We start from the raw sequence: 17,383 nt of genomic DNA, 5'->3' as shown, positions 1-17,383 counted from the left end.
ATTAAAATATATAAAAAGAAAAATTCAAACTCTCACATGCACCAGTAGGATAAAGACCAATATTAGGATACTGGAAATTAATGGGAGTGAAGGTTTAGGGTGGGACTTGAGTTCTGTAATCTATATATATAAAACTCTAATATGCAAATAGACGGATGGGCGGAACGGCAGAACAACCAAACAACTGAACAACTGGTCGCTATGATGTGCGCTGACCCCCAGGGGGTGCGCACGGAACATGGCAGGCATTGGCAGCAGGTGGCAGAGCACGGAATATGACAGGCATCGGCCGCAGCGGGATGGTGAGGGGGGGGCACCAGACCTAGGTGGGGTGCCAGTCGCTGTCATCAGGGCAAGCCTCTGGTGGTTACTGAAAATTATTTGCTCCTGCATGCCATGGTCCCACTGGGCGCTTGAACCTGCTGCCAGTGCCGGCATCGGCACCGCTCACTCGGCATTGTCAGCAGGTGCGAGCGGCGGCTGCTGGCCCCGATTGCCCCTCAGGGCTTCTCCAGCTCCCCCTGGTCCTGAAGGGTGATCCCAGCTGTCAGCCACCACCGCTCGCACCCACTGCCGGCATCTGGCGCCGGTCCCGATTGCTCAGCGCCGTCAGCGGGTGCAAGTGGCAGCTGTGGGCCCCTATCACCCCTGAGGGCTTCTCCACCACCCCCTGCTCCAGAAGGGCGATTGTGGCAGCAGCCACCGCTTGCACCTGCTGCTGGCACCAGCCCCAATTGCTCCACGCTGTCAGCAGGTGCCAGCAGGGCCAGCGCTGTCAGCACGTGGGAGCGGGGCTGCTGCAGACAGGGGACCAGGAGCTGCAGTGGGAGGAGCCAGGCGGGGACACAGAGGATGGGCCAAGACCCGCCCCTGTGACAAAGCAGCCTCATGCCCACAGTTCCTTTCAAGGTGCACAAATCTGTGCACTGGGCCCCTAGTATCTAGATATTTTAATGAGCGATATCTGACCCAAACACTGCAAAATATGGTATCTGTTAAGCCCATGTGCCCATTATATTCTGCACTTTCCTCTACCTTTGAGTTCTTTAGAGTGCAGGACTTGGATCGTCTTCTCCATTCTCTCTGCTGGACTTCAGGCCATCCCTCAAATCTCTCCCTCAGTGTGGCTGCTGCACTGGATGAGTGGTCAGTCTGTTTGGGCTTTCCTGTGAGTTGTACTTTTTTTCTTTTGGTCATCGATGATTCTGCCAATGATAACATTTTGCCTTTTAAATAGAGTGATGAGTTTACGGGAGGGCCGTGGTGGTACTGGCGAAGGCAGATGAGGTGATTATGTCTCATAGAGTCAGGACTGGCCACCGACAGCTATCTTCGGTTCTTAGGATGAATCACGAAGGTTGTCTAATATTGACTCAAGAAGAATCCTGCTTTGTTATACAATATTTGAGGTGGAAACTGCTAGCATGAATTTCACTCCATAACAAACACTTCTCCCTCCAGTACCTACAAAAGCCCTTCCTTTGTGGCCTTAAATGGAGCCTTCTTTGCCGTCTTTAGTTCTTTGACATCCCACTCTCAACCTCAACTGCTCTCCATGCCTTTCTTCTCCCCTACCTGCTGTGACTGATCTTGCCTTAATATATGGCTGCAATATGTTACTCACTTTTGCTCAACAAAACTAAAAGTCTGCGAGTGAAGTGCCAGTAATTAGCAAAGGAGATGTGCACACTTTAAAAATAAATAAGCAAATCAGGCATTTTGTTATTGGCAGTTGAGAAAGGCTCCAGGCTTTATAATTTGGGTTTAACACACAGTACTCCAACTGGCTGATATTCTTAGAGTTTTGATATAAACCTTTTATTATTATTTTTAATCCTGGGAAGGTAGTAGTCACTTGTAAATATTTGTTAACTGATAGATTTGGTTTCATAAATATATGTGTTCCTTCATCCACAATCACCAATATTTCTTCACTTTGTTTACTTTGCATTGAACATACATGTCATCTTAGTTTATTGGTATGCTTTGATTCAAAATTTAAATGAAAATCTCTCCTATATCCAAAGTTTCAAACGATATTTAAACACAAGCACTATTAGCAGGCATAATCTAAGAATTTAAAATTTAGTTTGTGAATAATTTTAAGTTTGTATTAATGCCATGTGAAATATTAAAAATCAATGAGTGATTAAGTAGTATAACTTATTTATCTGGAATTTTTCAATTATTATTCAGGTAATAATTCTAGAAGAAAAATTTTATTGGGAAATCAGAAGATAAAGTACAAAGAAAATGTGCACTTTTAAACAGTTCTTTTCAAAAAGCATAAAAGCAAAGAAAAACTACTCATATAGATTTCATGGTTGCATTTTAATATATTGACTCACCTGGGGTTAAACCTTATTTTCTCTGGATCAGTCCCCTTGATAATCTGGCATTAGAACTTGTAACAAAGCCTTTAAATTGTTTTTCTATTAATGGATAGCAACATGGAAACTGAAATAAAAGCTTTTCTTCAAAGCTTTTGAAGCATGAAGCTGTAATAGAATTCATTCTTACTGAACACTCCCTCAATGTGATTTATAGGAGGTTACCTTCATTCAGTTTACAAAATTTTGATTTAGTGAACTTGAGTATTCCCAAAGACTTTTCAAAGCCCAGGTCCTTTTGAATGGAAAACCTATCACATGATTGCTATTGCACTTATGAGACTTCGTATTGTTCTGAATAGTATGAGTAATTGACACAATGTTCTCCTAGTTATGCAGTATTCTTATCTTGTGTATATGAACCAGCTCCTCTCATCACATTTCATGTATCTAAAATATATTACTCAATGAACCAAAACAAAGTCACTTTATTTTTATTTTTCTACTAGAGGCCCAGTGCATGAATTCATGCACAGGTGGGATTCAGCCAGCAAGCCCTGATCGGGGACAATCAGGCCAGGCCAGCCTCTGATCAGGGTGGGGGGCAATCAGTGATGGGGCTGGCCAGGTGGAGGGTCTGCAGGCAGTTGGCCAGCTGGACCCGCCCCCAGTCGGGGTGCGGGGGCCAATCGGGGCCAGACCCACCCCCTGGTCGATCTCCCGGTTGAACTCCCAGTCGAAGGGACAATTTGCATATTAGCCTTTTATTATATAGGATTAGATTTTAAAAGTATGAAGTGTGAGGAAAATAGTAACAATAGGGAAAAATATAATAAATACTTGTAAATTCATCACTTAGATCTAACAAATGTTACAAATGTTAATGTTTAAAAAGATTTGCTTTAAAAAAAAAAGATTTGCTTCAGACCACATGTCTGAATTCTGATGTATGTTTTTTTGTTTTCCTATGTAGCTATAAAACTAAAAGCCCTATATACTACACTTTTGCAACTTTAAAAACTTTCTATAAATAGATTCATTATATATGTACTAGAGGCCTGGTGCACAAATTTGTTCACAGGTGGGATATAGCTGGCGAGCCCCACAGGGGGCCCATCGGGCTGGGCTGGTGCAGGGGAGGGGCTGTGGGAAGTTGGCAGCTGGCCCCGCCCTCGTTCAGGATGTTGGGGCTCGACTGGCGGGGGGGAGGGGCCAATTGGGGCCCGGATCAGGCTGGTTGGCTGTCACAGTGCACATCATAGTCACCGGTCATTCTGGTCACTGGACTTTTATATATATACTAGAGGCCTGGTGCACGAAATTCGTGCACGGAGGGGGGGTGTCCCTCAGCCCAGCCTGCACCCTCTCCAATCTGGGACCCCTCGAGGGATGTCCGACTGCCCGTTTAGGCCTGATCCCACTGGGATGTCCCACTGGGATCAGGCCTAAAGGGGCAGTCGGACATCCCTCTCACAATCCAGGACTGCTGGCTCCCAACTGCTCGCCTGCCTGCCTTCCTGATTGCCCCTAACCGCTTCTGCCTGCCAGCCTGATCACCCCCTAACCACTCCACTGCCAGCCTGATTGATGCCTAACTGCTCCCCTGCCAGCCTGTTTGCCCCAACTTCCCTCCTCTGCCGGCCTGGTCACCCCCAATGCCCTCCCCTACAGGGTTGATCGCCTCCAACTGCCCTCCCTTTCAGGCCTGGTGCCTCCCAACTGCCCTCCCCTGCTGGCCATCTTGTGTCCACATGGGGGCAGGATCTTTGACCACATGGGAGCCGCCATCTTGTGTGTTGGAGTGATGGTCAATCTGCATATTACTCTTTTATTAGATAGGATATAGGCCTGGTGCACGGGTGGGGGCCAGCTGGTTTGCCCTGAAGGGTGTCCCGGATCAGGGTGGGGGTTCTCTTGGGGCGTGGGGCAGCCTGAGCGAGGGGCCTGTGGTGGTTTGCAGGCCAGCCACGCCCCCTGGCGACCCAAGTGGAGGCCTTGGTATCTGGAATTTATTTACCTTCTACAATTGAAACTTTGTAGACTAGAGTGGAGCCAAGCCTTCTGCTCACTCCGTGGATGCAGCCATTTCTGTTGGGACTTATGTATCTAATATAATTGAAACTTTGTAGCCTTAAGCGGAGGCCTGGGCTGGCCAGGGCTGCAGAAGCTTAGCTTCCTCCATTGCCGGGGGCAACCCTTGCCTCCCGCTCTTTCCAGCTCTGTGGCTGCTGCCATTTCTGTTTGGATTTGTTTACCTTCTATAATTGAAACTTTGTAGCATTGAGTGGAGGCTTAGGTCAGCAAGGGCAGGTGGAAAGCTTGGCTTCCTCTGTTGCCGGGGAAACCCAAGCCTCCCTCCTGCTCTCTGTGACTGCAGCCATCTTGGTTGGGTTTATTTGCATAATCACTCCTGATTGGCTGGTGGGCATGGCTTATGGGTGTGGCGAAGGTACGGTCAATTTGCATATTGCACTTTTATTAGGTAGGGTAGATAAATATTATATATATATATTAGAGGCCTGGTGCTCGACATTTATGCACTCAGGGGTGGGGGGCCTCAGCCCGGCCTGCGCCCTTTAGCAGTTGGGGAGCCTTTGGGGGATGTCCAACTGATGGCTTGTGGACATCCTTAGCGTCAGCTCAGCTTGTGGCTGAGTGGTGCTCCTCCTGTGGGAGCGCACTGACCACCAGGGGCAGCTCCTGCATTGAGCTTCTGTCCTCTGGTGGTCAGTGCACATCATAGCAACCGGTTGTTCCACTGTTCGGTCAATTTACATATTACCCTTTTATTATATAGGATCTTACTGTGATCAGATTTTTTTAAATGTCCATTTTATTTTTGAGTTCAGTTCAATTTACTTAATCTTTTGTTTCATATTTTTGTTCATTGAATCAGAAATCTTGTATTTATTGCTAGAACCCAAATTATAATCATTTGAGGCTGACCCCAGGTTTTTCTGCAAGAACATCTAAAATTGCTTCTACACATTCCCTTGTGGCATTAGAGCTTTGCTAGATGTGCTATTCTCTACTGATGACTGCCATGGCCCTTACCACCCTCTTTCTGGGAAATTGGACAAAAAGCACTGTACTCATTTTACTGAGCATGTCCCATTTCTCAGTGCACAGCCAAGACTAGTCGGTCATGGCTAATGATACTCTACTTGAAGTTTCCTAGAGAAGGAAAGAGACCTTCACAAATGCCTTGGAGTTCCTCTCCAGGCCAGTTCCCTGACTCACTCTTAGTCTAGCTCTGTGAGGCAAAAGCTGCCTTACTCTCCATCACAAAGGTGTTCTGCTTATTTCCATGCCATGGAGTCCAAGACAGGACCCTAGGAAGAGAAAAAAAAAATTGCTATCTCTGGCTTCCTTCTCCTTAATTGACTCTCCTCTGAGATAATTGGCCTTCTGTAACCCACTGCACTTAAAATTGTATTAGTTTCCTATTGCTATTGTAACCGTTTGCCACAGACTTTGACTTAAAACAACACAAATGTATTATGTTGCAGTTCTGGAGGTCAGAATTCCAAGATGGGTCTCAATGGGCTGGAATCAAAGTGCTGGCAGGCAGCATTCCTCAGGAGGCTCCAGCAGAGAATTTGTTACCTTGCCTTTTCGAGCTTCTGGAGGCTGCTTGCATTGCTGGGCTTGTGGTCACCTCCCTTCATCTCCAAAGCCAGCAATGGTGGTGAGTCTTCTTCACATTGTGTCACCTGACACTGCTTCCATTGCCACATCTTCTCTGGCTCTCCTGCCTCCCTTGTGATCTCATTAGAGCCACTCTGACAATTCAGGGTGATGTCCTTATTTTAAGGTCAGCTGATTAGCAGCCTTAATTCCCCCTTTCAATGTAACATAACATGGGGATTCAGAGAGTAGCATCTTAGGAAACCACCATTCTGCCTACTATAGAGACAACTGCTGCTCTATACCCAGGATTACAATGGCACTAAAAAGGAATCCGAAAATAATAGTTTGTGTCAGTACATTCACCAAATGCTGTGTTATTTGTCTTAAATACCTTTACATGTGAGACATCCCTGACCCTGCTCAAGGTGGACTGCATAAACATAGTCTACCTCCTATAGCAGTGGTAATAAGATGAAGGGAACTTCATGTCCTTATATCTTTTAGATTCAGGGTCTCTTTACCTGCCACCCCCAGGCAGCTGCTTAGACAAGGGAACATACATGCCTATTAAAAGGAAGATGCAATATACATGTAAAAACTCTCTAGACCCACTTGTAGGAAAGGAAATGTGTCTCTATCAGAAATAAGATTTGCAGAACTTACAATTCCTAACAATACACCCAATTTAGAACTCTAAACTCAGTCACCATGGCTATAGTATTAATGTTTGATTTAATTCCTTACATCCAGCTTTTCCTTAAACACATAAATTGTTCCCCCCTCTCTTTAAATTGTCTGTGTCCAGTGTTATATTGTTTAACGGAACAATGGGAAAATTTGTTTCAAAGTTAAATTTAGTCTCCATCTTAGAAGACAGAAAACAACTTGCAACACTTACAAGACAGTGTTTTTGTTTATTTGAAATTTGTTGAGGTTCTATTTAGAGTGTACCCAATACATATAATTGTGTCACTACCTATAGCTTTGATGTCCATATGTGATAGATTTCCCAAGACTGCCTAAATTTTAAAATATTTGCTTTTGTTGTCTGTCTATGTTCAGACTTTAGGCAAAAAATGTCATCTATTTCTATCCTACCCTACATCTCTTTACCTTAAATATCACTGGAAGAACTTGTCAATGCATTAACACAATTTCCGTCCTTTGTCTTCTCAAAACCCTTCTCTGATCTCTTCTGAAATTTATCCCACACTCTGCAATGTTTCTTTCCTATTTCCAGCTCCTACTCAAACAAATCCATCTTGTTCACTTCAGGCATATTTTCCCCTTAATGCCCAGCCCAAACCATAATCTTATGTCATTTAAAACCCAACATTGAGACCTCTCTTTGATGAGACCAAGAATACATTTGATTTATCTGTCTTTCTTTTATCCTTCCCACATATTACAAATTATAAAGAACACTTTAGCTTGTCTAAAAATGTAAACCCCATAGGGGCAAGGATTGCATCTTTTTTACATTTTATAACCTTCAAACAATTGTGTGTAGAAAATGTTGAAATGCTCAATTAACAAATGAATCAAGGCACTACCATTTCTTTCTTAAATGTCACATATTTTTACCCAGCTAAAAATATTTTCCTGTGGTCTTGGCATTTTGCATGTGACATGGCATCTGCTCTGAAAGTAACAATAGAATTCCAACAGACCTCTCAACTGCTATTTTCAGTAAATTATTTTGTCATTGTAAAATCTTTTGTTAAAATGCAAGGCAAAATAATATTTTTTTCCTCTTAACACCCTTATGAATACAAATGCAGTGTACTTACAATAGAAAAATTATGGAGTTGAGTGAGCTATTTTTCTACTTACAGTAGAAAAATTATCATTGAACTGTTAAAGTGGAGGCACTTTAGTAATAATGTTAATCCTCTTGGGATCACTTTATATTTTTTTCACCCAAGTTATTTCTGCCTCAATAACTTCAACATTGCTACTCTGACCATAATCTGTCCCTCAGGCTTTTTTTTTAAAGGGAGGCAAGTACATAATCACTTCCTCTGCTCTTTAAATAGAACTTGGCACTGCAGATATATCTGAATCACAGATGACATAGCCTGCCACTGGGAAGCCTGGCAAAGTGACATCAGACCTAGGAACAGGCAGTGACATTAGGCCATAGAATTTACTAGATTGAAAACCAGGTCCCCCAAGTATTTTAGGACTTCAGTTGCAGATTATCAAATTAAATAAAAATTAAACAATTAAGAGTGGTCAACTTCATTTGTATATGATGCCAAATAAATGCCTGGATTACTTTTCCTCCAATAAAATTAATAGGTTGGTTAATTAATTAGTTTGCTGAACTGTAGAAAAAGAATACAATTGACCTCAGAATTATGATTATAGAGATAAGAAAAATTAAAGAGAAAATGGAATAATTAAACAGGTAATTATGCCTATAAAAATTGTGACCGACAAAAAAACCCACAGAAACTGTGACAGAGAAGCAATCCATTTCATACCCAAATCCTGAGGATGTGTCAATCCTATATAATAAAAGGCTAATATGCAAATAGACCAAACTGCAGAACAACCGAACAACCAAACAACCAGTCACTATGACGTGCGCTGACCACCAGGGGGCGTGCGCAGAACATAGCGGGCGTTGGTCACTGCAGCATGGTGGAGCAGGTGAGTGGGGGCACCAGACTAAGGTGGGGTGTCAGTTGCTGTCATCGGGGTGAGTCTCTGTTGGTTACTGAAAATTCTTTGCTCCCGTGTGCTGCGGTCCTGCCCAGCGCTTGCACCTGCTGCCGGTGCCAGCCCTGCTTGCACCCACTGCTGGCGCCTTGTCCCGGCCCTGATTGCTCGGGGCCGTCAGTGGGTGCAAGCAGCAACTGCCAGCCCTGATCACCTCTGAGGGCTTCTCCACCTTTGCCTGTTCCTGAGGGGTGATTGGGGCAGCAGCTGCCATTTGCACCCGCTGCTGGCGCTGACCCCAATTGCTCCTCAAGGCCAGCACTGTCAGCACGTGGGAGTGGCAGTGGCGGCGGGAGTGGGGCTGCCTGCAGAAAGGGGACTGGGGGCCGCGGCAGGAGGGGCCAGGAGGGGACGTGGAGGATGGGCCGAGACCTGCCCCTGTGCCTACTGCAGCCTTGCAGCCCACAGTGCCTTTCAAGGTGCACGAATTTGTGCACTGGGCCCCTTGTATCAATATAGTTTGCATATAAGCTCTCAGTTTCTAGTTTACAAAATTTTTCATACTTCCTTTTTAAGCAGTAACACTAAAAGTGAGAATCAATAATTATCATTTTTAAAATTTTTTAAATAATGAAATGTAGGGAGCGGTTATAGGGTTAAGCCTCTGACTGACCTGTGGCAGGGTCACAAACAAGTTCATTTGGAAGGCAGACCCCTCCCAGCATAATTAAGCCTGATCCTGTAACTGATCCCTAGATCCTTCCTGGGTAGCTAGTGGGCTGTGGGAGGGGCAGCAAGTGCTGCCAAAACAAGTGAAACTTACAAGAACATTGTTAATTGCCTTGTTTGTCCCTGATTATAAATAAAGCCTCAGCTTTGCAGTCTGGATCTGTTCTGTGGCCTCAGTCAGGCACAGAAAGATCCACCCAGCCCCAGCTTTCAAATCTATCTCTGTGTCTCCTCTCTTTATTTCTAATATTTCTCAATCCCTGGCCGCCTCCACTTAGAACCGGTTCGTTCATCTCTCTTTCTGCGCGGGACGCAGAAAAGGGAGATCCCCGCCATGTCTGGCCCCCGCCGCATCAGGCCCCCGCAATGAAATATTTCCTTTGACTTATGAGTAAGTTGTCTCCCAAAGTGTTATACATACAAGCCAGTATATTTGTATTGTAATTGTTTCTGAGTTTATTTCACCTCTAAAATCCATGCAAATATTTCACTCAACTCCATAATTTATCGGTAGTTGTGTTTCTATAGAAATACCATTTCCCCCTCAGTGTTTTGAGTAAAATTGATTCTCAAGGAGGATACTCCAGGCACATGCTGTGGTCTTGCCTTCCACCTCCACACAACCCAGGGTCCGTGTCTCCTGGCCGGGCCCTTCCCATCAGCGTCCTCCACGGAGGGGCCTGCTTTCTCGTGTGAGGGGCGCACAGGACCGGGGATAGGGGGACAGCCAAAGTTGGACTGCGTCTTGAAATGGAGCCATGGCAGATGAGGAAGCTGCAGTTGGTTTTCTAGTTAAAGGTTTGCTGCTTTCCTTTTGTATATCTAACAGATAATTAAAATAATCATCTACACACAAAACAAATTCTTGATATACTCATCCTTTCAAAAATCTCCTTCTCTCTTAGATCGCTATATCTGAGTCATGGGGCCACTCAAGCCTTAGGGTCTCTCTATTCCCCTGATCCCCTGTCCCTCTGCAGACACTGTCATCTCTGCATCCTACATTCACTCACTGTTGCCTCTTAATCCAGCAACTTGAAACATGTTTCCTCCCTCCTTTCACTCAGGTCCCATCTCAAATGTAGCTTCTTCCACAGAGATGCTCTCCCTGCCTAACCTTCCTGGAGTAGCACCCACCTTTACTTTTTAATATTTATTCATCTCATGGTTTCCACTTTTACCCCCTTAGAAAACATTGTTCTCTTAGCTTCCAGGGTGATCTTCCACTAAAATCAAAATCCAAAATCCTTGCTGTGGCCTTTACTGAGATGACTCATTATCCTGATTTTAGTTTGTTGGTTTCTTGGAGATGTCTTTTCTAAATCTTCCCAACATCAGTGTCTGGAAGACACAAGTTTTGCCTCAAGTTACTCTGTAACACATAAGCCTGTTTTTGTTTGTTTGTTTTATTATCATAACTCAAGTCCTAATCCAAATACCTCAAATTTAGTTTTGCTTCATTTTTTAATTTTGTAGGTTTTTTTTGGCTTTCCTAAGGGAATAGAAATCTTGCCTATCTTATTTAACACTGCAAGTCCAATGCCTCATAGTGTCTGGCCTATAATAGGTGTTTAATAAATATCTGCTGAATGAATGAATAAATTATTTGACCAAGATTCAGTAAAGCAAGTAGAGCATGTCCTTTAGAAGTAGTTCAGGAACACTATAAGACTCAACCATAAGAGGAGAAAACAAAGCAGAAAAATGGCATGTTACTTATGTTTTCTTTCTTTTTTCACATAGAAAACATGGGAGTGGATTGAAAGACCGAACTCTATCAGAGAGCTATGTTTGCATTCCATGATATTAAAAAATATACGAAGTACCTACATTCAAAGGAACCATATATATATGTAGGTACTTCATATATGTAGGTACTTCATATATTTTTTAATATCATGGAATATATATATATATATGTTTTTTATTTAAATGTTGGCAATTAGCCTGGGGTGAGACTAATAACCCAATTTTACAGATGAGGAAACTGAGGCTTAGAGAAGATTTGCCAGGGACACACAACCAGTTGCAGAGCACAGAACTGAACCAACATTTTTTAAAAGCTATATTCTTTCCATTACATCAACCAGATTTTGATTCCTATAACCATGGGAGAGTCAATATTGCTTTGGACTAAAGTTTCTTCAATAATATAAAGTGAAAACTAACCTTGTCTTGTAAGCTGCTACACATTTAATCAAGATGACATGTCTGCAGAGCACAGTATGTGTTTGCCATCCTAAGACACATGGTTACATAGATTCCAGATAGAAATCCATAGAAACCAGATAGAAAATGATGATTACTTTTAAAATAATCGGGATGATTTAAGATAAAAAGTTCTATATTATCATATAACTTAAAGCTGTAATTGAATTTATTGAACAATCTAGAATAAGTGCAAATGCAATAGAACATTTTGAAAATGGAAATGTTGGTGGGTATTCTGTTCTGTTTTTTGTTTGTTTGTTTGTTTGTTTTGTTTTTCACAAATCCCCCTATGGTATATGCACACAAAGGCATTTTGGCCTTGCAGAGGCCCTGGGTGTCATATAATAGCCATCTTGACCTTGCGTTCTGGGGTTGAATGGGAAGCACTAATCTTGGAGAGTCTTTTAGATGACTTTGAAATATTTCTTGCTGAGGAATGTTGAAATATTTCTTGCTGAATCCTTTCATAGAATTCTTAATATGTTTGGTGGATATTATTATACTCCATTAAAGATACTTGACTCCACTGATAGCAATGAGGTATGCACCACAGAGCTTCACTTCATTCTTTGTAAAGAGGTACACAAAAATATCCTCAGTTAGCACCAAGAAAACTGATCTCCATTAATAATTTTAACATAAAGCCTTTAATGATAAAAGCAAATGACATGATTACAGCCACCCTTTCCTGAACACTTAGTATGTGCCAGGTATTTTATGTACACGATTGCCAGTATCTCATCAGCCATACAAGATAGATATTAAATGATTTGCTTGAGGCCAAACAGTTCGCAAAATTGAAGAACTATGATTTTAACTCTATCTTCTCTGATTTCAAAGTCCTACTTTTTCTCCCATTCCACACTATCTTATTCATTCTTTCATTCATTCAACAAGAATTAATTTAATGCCTATTATGTAGCAGGCACTGTTTGAGCTATTGACTAAAGCAAAGTCACTCTTCTTATGGGTCCCTCAAGAGGAAGGCAGAAATATAAAAAAAAAATTCATTCATTAATTTTATTTAAAATATAAAATACATTAAAAATATTTAATGAGATCCCATTAGGCCCCAATTCCAACCTCTGTGTACAGCACTGAAAATAGAGCATGAGAAGATGTGACCTTGAGAAAGGAAGTTTGGAGAAGGTCACAGAGCTTTTCTCAGAAGAGACATACGTAGGATGCTGTTCGTAAGGGATGAGTAAGAGCTTACCACACGGACTGCAGAGGTCCGGCAGTTAGAGAAGATTGTAAACAGGAAAGGAGGGATTGGTATGTTTGGAAACAGTGAGAAGACCTGGTTGGGGGAAGGCAGAGTTCAAGAGGGGAAGTAGCAGGAGATAAGACCAGAATAGTTGGTGAGGCTTGACTCTGAAAGATATAACATTTAAATGGTGGATTCAGCTCTAGCTGGTTTGGCTCAGTGGATAGAGCGTCGGCCTGCAGACTGAAAGGTCCCAGGTTCAATTCCAGTCAAGGGCATGTACCTTGGTTGCCGGCACATAGCCAGTAGGGGGTGTGCAGGAGGCAGCTGATCGATGTTTCTCTCTCATTGATGTTTCTAACTCTCTATCCCTCTCCCTTCCTCTCTGTAAAAAATAAATAAAATATACTTTAAAAATATATAAAGTTTAAGAAAAAAGTGGATTTAGTCAGTAGTCTGTTGATGAGGGACATTTTTAGTCTCCCTATGTCATGTTTCCATGGAGAGGAACTTCCAAAGTCTGTGTACCACTCCTCTCACATTCTTTTTTGGAAGAGAAAGAGAAGCTCACGGAAGATGAATTTGGGGGAAGTCACTGAATATGCACAGTTTAAATACATTGTCCTCCACAGTAAACTCACTGGAGCATGCTCTGTCTGCCCTGACTAGCAAGTTGACTGGGTCAGAAAACCTGTCCAATTCAGGGGTGAAGTATTACATAGAACTACTTGTACCCAGCCAGTGTGGCTCAGCAGTTGAGCATCTACCCAGGAACCAAAGGTCATGGGTTCAATTCCTGGTCAGGGCACATGCCAGGGTTGCAGGCTCTATCCCCAGTAGGGGGTGTGCAGGAGGTAGCTGAATGATGATGTTTCTCTCTCAGCTCATCAATGTTTCTATCTCTCTATCCCTTCCCTTTCCTCTCTCTCTAAAAATCAACAAAAACATATTTTTCAAAAAAGAAAGAACTATTTGCCATTGATCTAATGTCACACCTCCTAATTGGCTTTATCAGTAATAAAGCTGACATTTCTGAGAGAAAAACCAATATGGCAGCATAGGTAAACACCTAAACTGCTGCTTCACACAACAATTTCAAAACTACAACTAAAAGACAAAACGGACATCATCCAGAACCACAGGAAGGCTGGCTAGCGGAAATTCTACAACTAGAAGGAAAGAGAAAAGCACACTGAGACTCAGAGGAGCTGCAGAAGGCAGAGAGGTACCAAGGCAAGTGCACGGAGAGGGCTGGCAACTGAGTACGCAGCTGGCTTTCTCAAGCGGGAGGGAGACAAAAACTCCCGACTGCTCTGAACTCCAGTTCCGGGTGAGACTCTGGGGACCCAGACTCATACAGGGAGAAACTGGACTGTCAGGGAAGAGAAAAGCACACTGAGACTCAGAGGAACTGTGGAAGGCAGAGGTACCGAGGTGCGCACGGAGAGGGTTGACAACTGAGTACACGGCTGGCTTTCTCAATTGGGCTTTCTGAATCGGGAGGGAGACAAAAGCTCCCAACGGCTCTGAACTCCAGTTCTGGGTGAGACTCTGGGGACCCAGACTCATTCGGGGAGAAACTGGACTGTCTGGCAGTGGGAAAAACTTGAGGGTAACTTTCTCTCAGAGGTGCTTGCAATGATTACCATGGGACACTGAGACCCAGGGACCTCTTAGGGCAGGGCTGATGGGAAACCATTGCTGTCTGCTCTGCCCTGAGACTCTGCTATATCCAAGCTAAGCACAGAGGCTTTTGCAAGTCTTTTCTCATAAGGGTGTCTCCAGCACAGAAGTTCTCCCAGCATAGACACAGCTGATCCTCACAGCCAATTGGCCTGGAGGTCAATTCCTCCCAGTGATACCAATAACAATCAAGGCTTAACTACAACAAGACTGTGCACACAGCCCACAAAGGGGTGCACCAAGAGTGTCCACCTCAGGTAACTAGGGAGGCTGAGCCACTGGGCACTATAGGACACCTAGCACACAAAGCCACTCTATCAACTCAGGGAAGCAGCCAAAATGCGGAGACAAAGAAAGAGGTCACAAATGAAAGAAATGGAGGAAAGCAAATGACTTAATATAGAGTTCAAAACCACGGTTATAAGGTTTTTCAAGAATTTTCTAGAAAAGGCCATTAAATTTAGTGAGACCCTCGAGGATATGAAAAAGGACCAACTAGAAATTAAGCATACACTGACTGAAATAAAAAATAATATACAGAGATTCAACAGCAGATTAGAGGATCACAAGAATCAAGTCAAAGATTTGAAATACAAAGAAGTAAAAAAACACCCAACCAGAAAAGCAAAAAGAAAAAAGAATCCAAAAATATGAAGATAGTGTAAGGAGCCTCTGGGACAACTTCAAGCGTACCAACATCCGAATTATGGGTGTGCCAGAAGAAGAGAGAGAGCAAGATACTGAAAACCTATTTGAAGAAATAATGGCAGAAAACTTCCCCCACCTGGTGAAAGAAATAGACTTACAAGTCCAGGAAGCACACAGAACCCCAAACAAAAGGAATCCAAAGAGGACCACACCAAGACACATCATAATTAAAATGCCAAGAGCAAAAGACAAAGAGAGAATACTAAAACAGCAAGAGAAAAACAGTTAATTACCTACAAGGGAGCACCCATACAATTGTCAGCTGATTTCTCAACAGAAACTATGCAGGCCAGATGGGAGTGGCAAGAAATATTCAAAGTGATGAATAGCAAGAACCTACAACCAAGATTACTCTACCCAGCAAAGCTATCATTCAGAATTGAAGGTCAGATAAAGAGCTTCACAGATAAGAAAAAGCTAAAGGAGTTCATCACCACCAAACCAGTATTATATGAAATGCTGAAAGGCATTCTTTAAGAAGAGGAAGAAGAAGAAAAAGGTAAAGATAAAAATTATGAACAACAAATACATATCTATCAACAAGTGAATCTAAAAATCAAGTGAATAAAAAATCTGATGAACAGAATAAACTGGTGAATATAATAGAATCAGGGGCATAGAAAGGGAGTGGACTGACAATTCTTGGGGGGAAAGGGGTATGGGGGGTGCGGGAAGAGACTGGACAAAAATCATACACCTATGGATGAGGACAGTGGGGGGGTAAGGGCAGAGGGTGGGGTGGGAACTGGGTGGAGGGGATCTATGGGGGGAAAAAAGAGGAACAATTGTAATAATCTGAACAATAAAGATTTATTTTTTAAAAAAAAAGCTGACATTTCTATGACATGTATAGTCTGTCTGACTTCAGTACTTTCTCTCCCAATTTCTGATTTGGAAGAAGACCTAGTTTACCTATTGGCTTTCCTAAAACCCCGACAAACCTGTGAAAGGCAGAATGGTGGCACCCAAAGATGCCTCCATTCTAATCCCCTGAACCTGACACTATGTTACTTTACATGGCAAAGGGGATTTTCCCGATGTGATTACAGTTAAGGACTTTGAGATGGGAGATTGTTCTAGGTTACTCCAATCTAATCATGTGAGTCCTTAAAAGCCGGAATTCTTCCCTGCTGGGTCAGAGAGAGATGCTAGGCTGGAAGAGTGGTCAGAGAGATGCAACATAAAAAGGATGCAACATTGCTGGCTTTGAAGATGGAGGGAGGCAGCCACAAACTAAGGAATATGGACAAGCCCCTAATTCAGTGATGCTCAACCTTTCTAATGCCGTGACCCTTTAATACAGTTCCTCATGTTGTGGTGACCCCGAACCATAAAATTATTTTCGTTGCTACTTCATAACTGTAATTTTGCTACTGTTATGAATCGTAATGTAAATATCTGTGTTTTCCGATGGTCTTAGGCGACCCTGCTAGCGGTTCTCAACCTACCCACAGGCGACCATACAACCCAACAATCACACTCTTGAGCTTGGGTCACACCCATAGCAGGGTCGCCTAAGACCATCGGAAAACACAGATATTTACATTACGATTCATAACAGTAGCAAAATTACAGTTATGAAGTAGCAACGAAAATAATTTTATGGTTGGGGGTCACCACAACATGAGGAACTGTATTAAAGGGTCACGGCATTAGAAAGGTTGAGAACCACTGCTCTAGATGATGAGAACAATCTTCCAGTTGATAGTCAGCAAGAAAATGAGGATCTTAGTCCTACAACCACAGGAAGCGAAATTCTGTCAACCCAAATTAGCAAAGAAGCAATTCTCTCCTAGAGTCTTCAGAAGGAATGTAGCCTGGCTAACATCTTGATTCTAGCCCAGTGAGACCTGTGTGAGATTTCTGACCTATAAGTTAATCATTTGCATTGTTTTGACCCACTCAGTTTTTGGTAATTTGTTATGGCAGCCATGGAAACCTAATTACAAGGAGGCATTGAATGGTGGTTTTTGTTTGTTGGTGTTATTTTTAAATTGAAATATAATTATCACATAACATTGTATACATTTGAGGTGTGCCACATGTTGGTTTGATATATTTATACTAGAGGCCTGATGCATGAAATTCGTGCATAGGGGGGCAGGGGTCCCCTCAGCCAGCCTGCACCCTTTCCACTCTGGGACCCCTTGGGGGATGTCTGATTGCCGGTTTATGCCCAATCCCCAGGATCATCCTTCTCACAATCCAGGACCATTGGCTC

The sequence above is a fragment of the Cnephaeus nilssonii genome, assembly GCF_951640355.1.
Source record: "Cnephaeus nilssonii genome assembly, chromosome: 8".
NCBI lineage: Eukaryota > Metazoa > Chordata > Mammalia > Chiroptera > Vespertilionidae > Cnephaeus > Cnephaeus nilssonii.
This window is presented reverse-complemented; position numbering follows the sequence as displayed.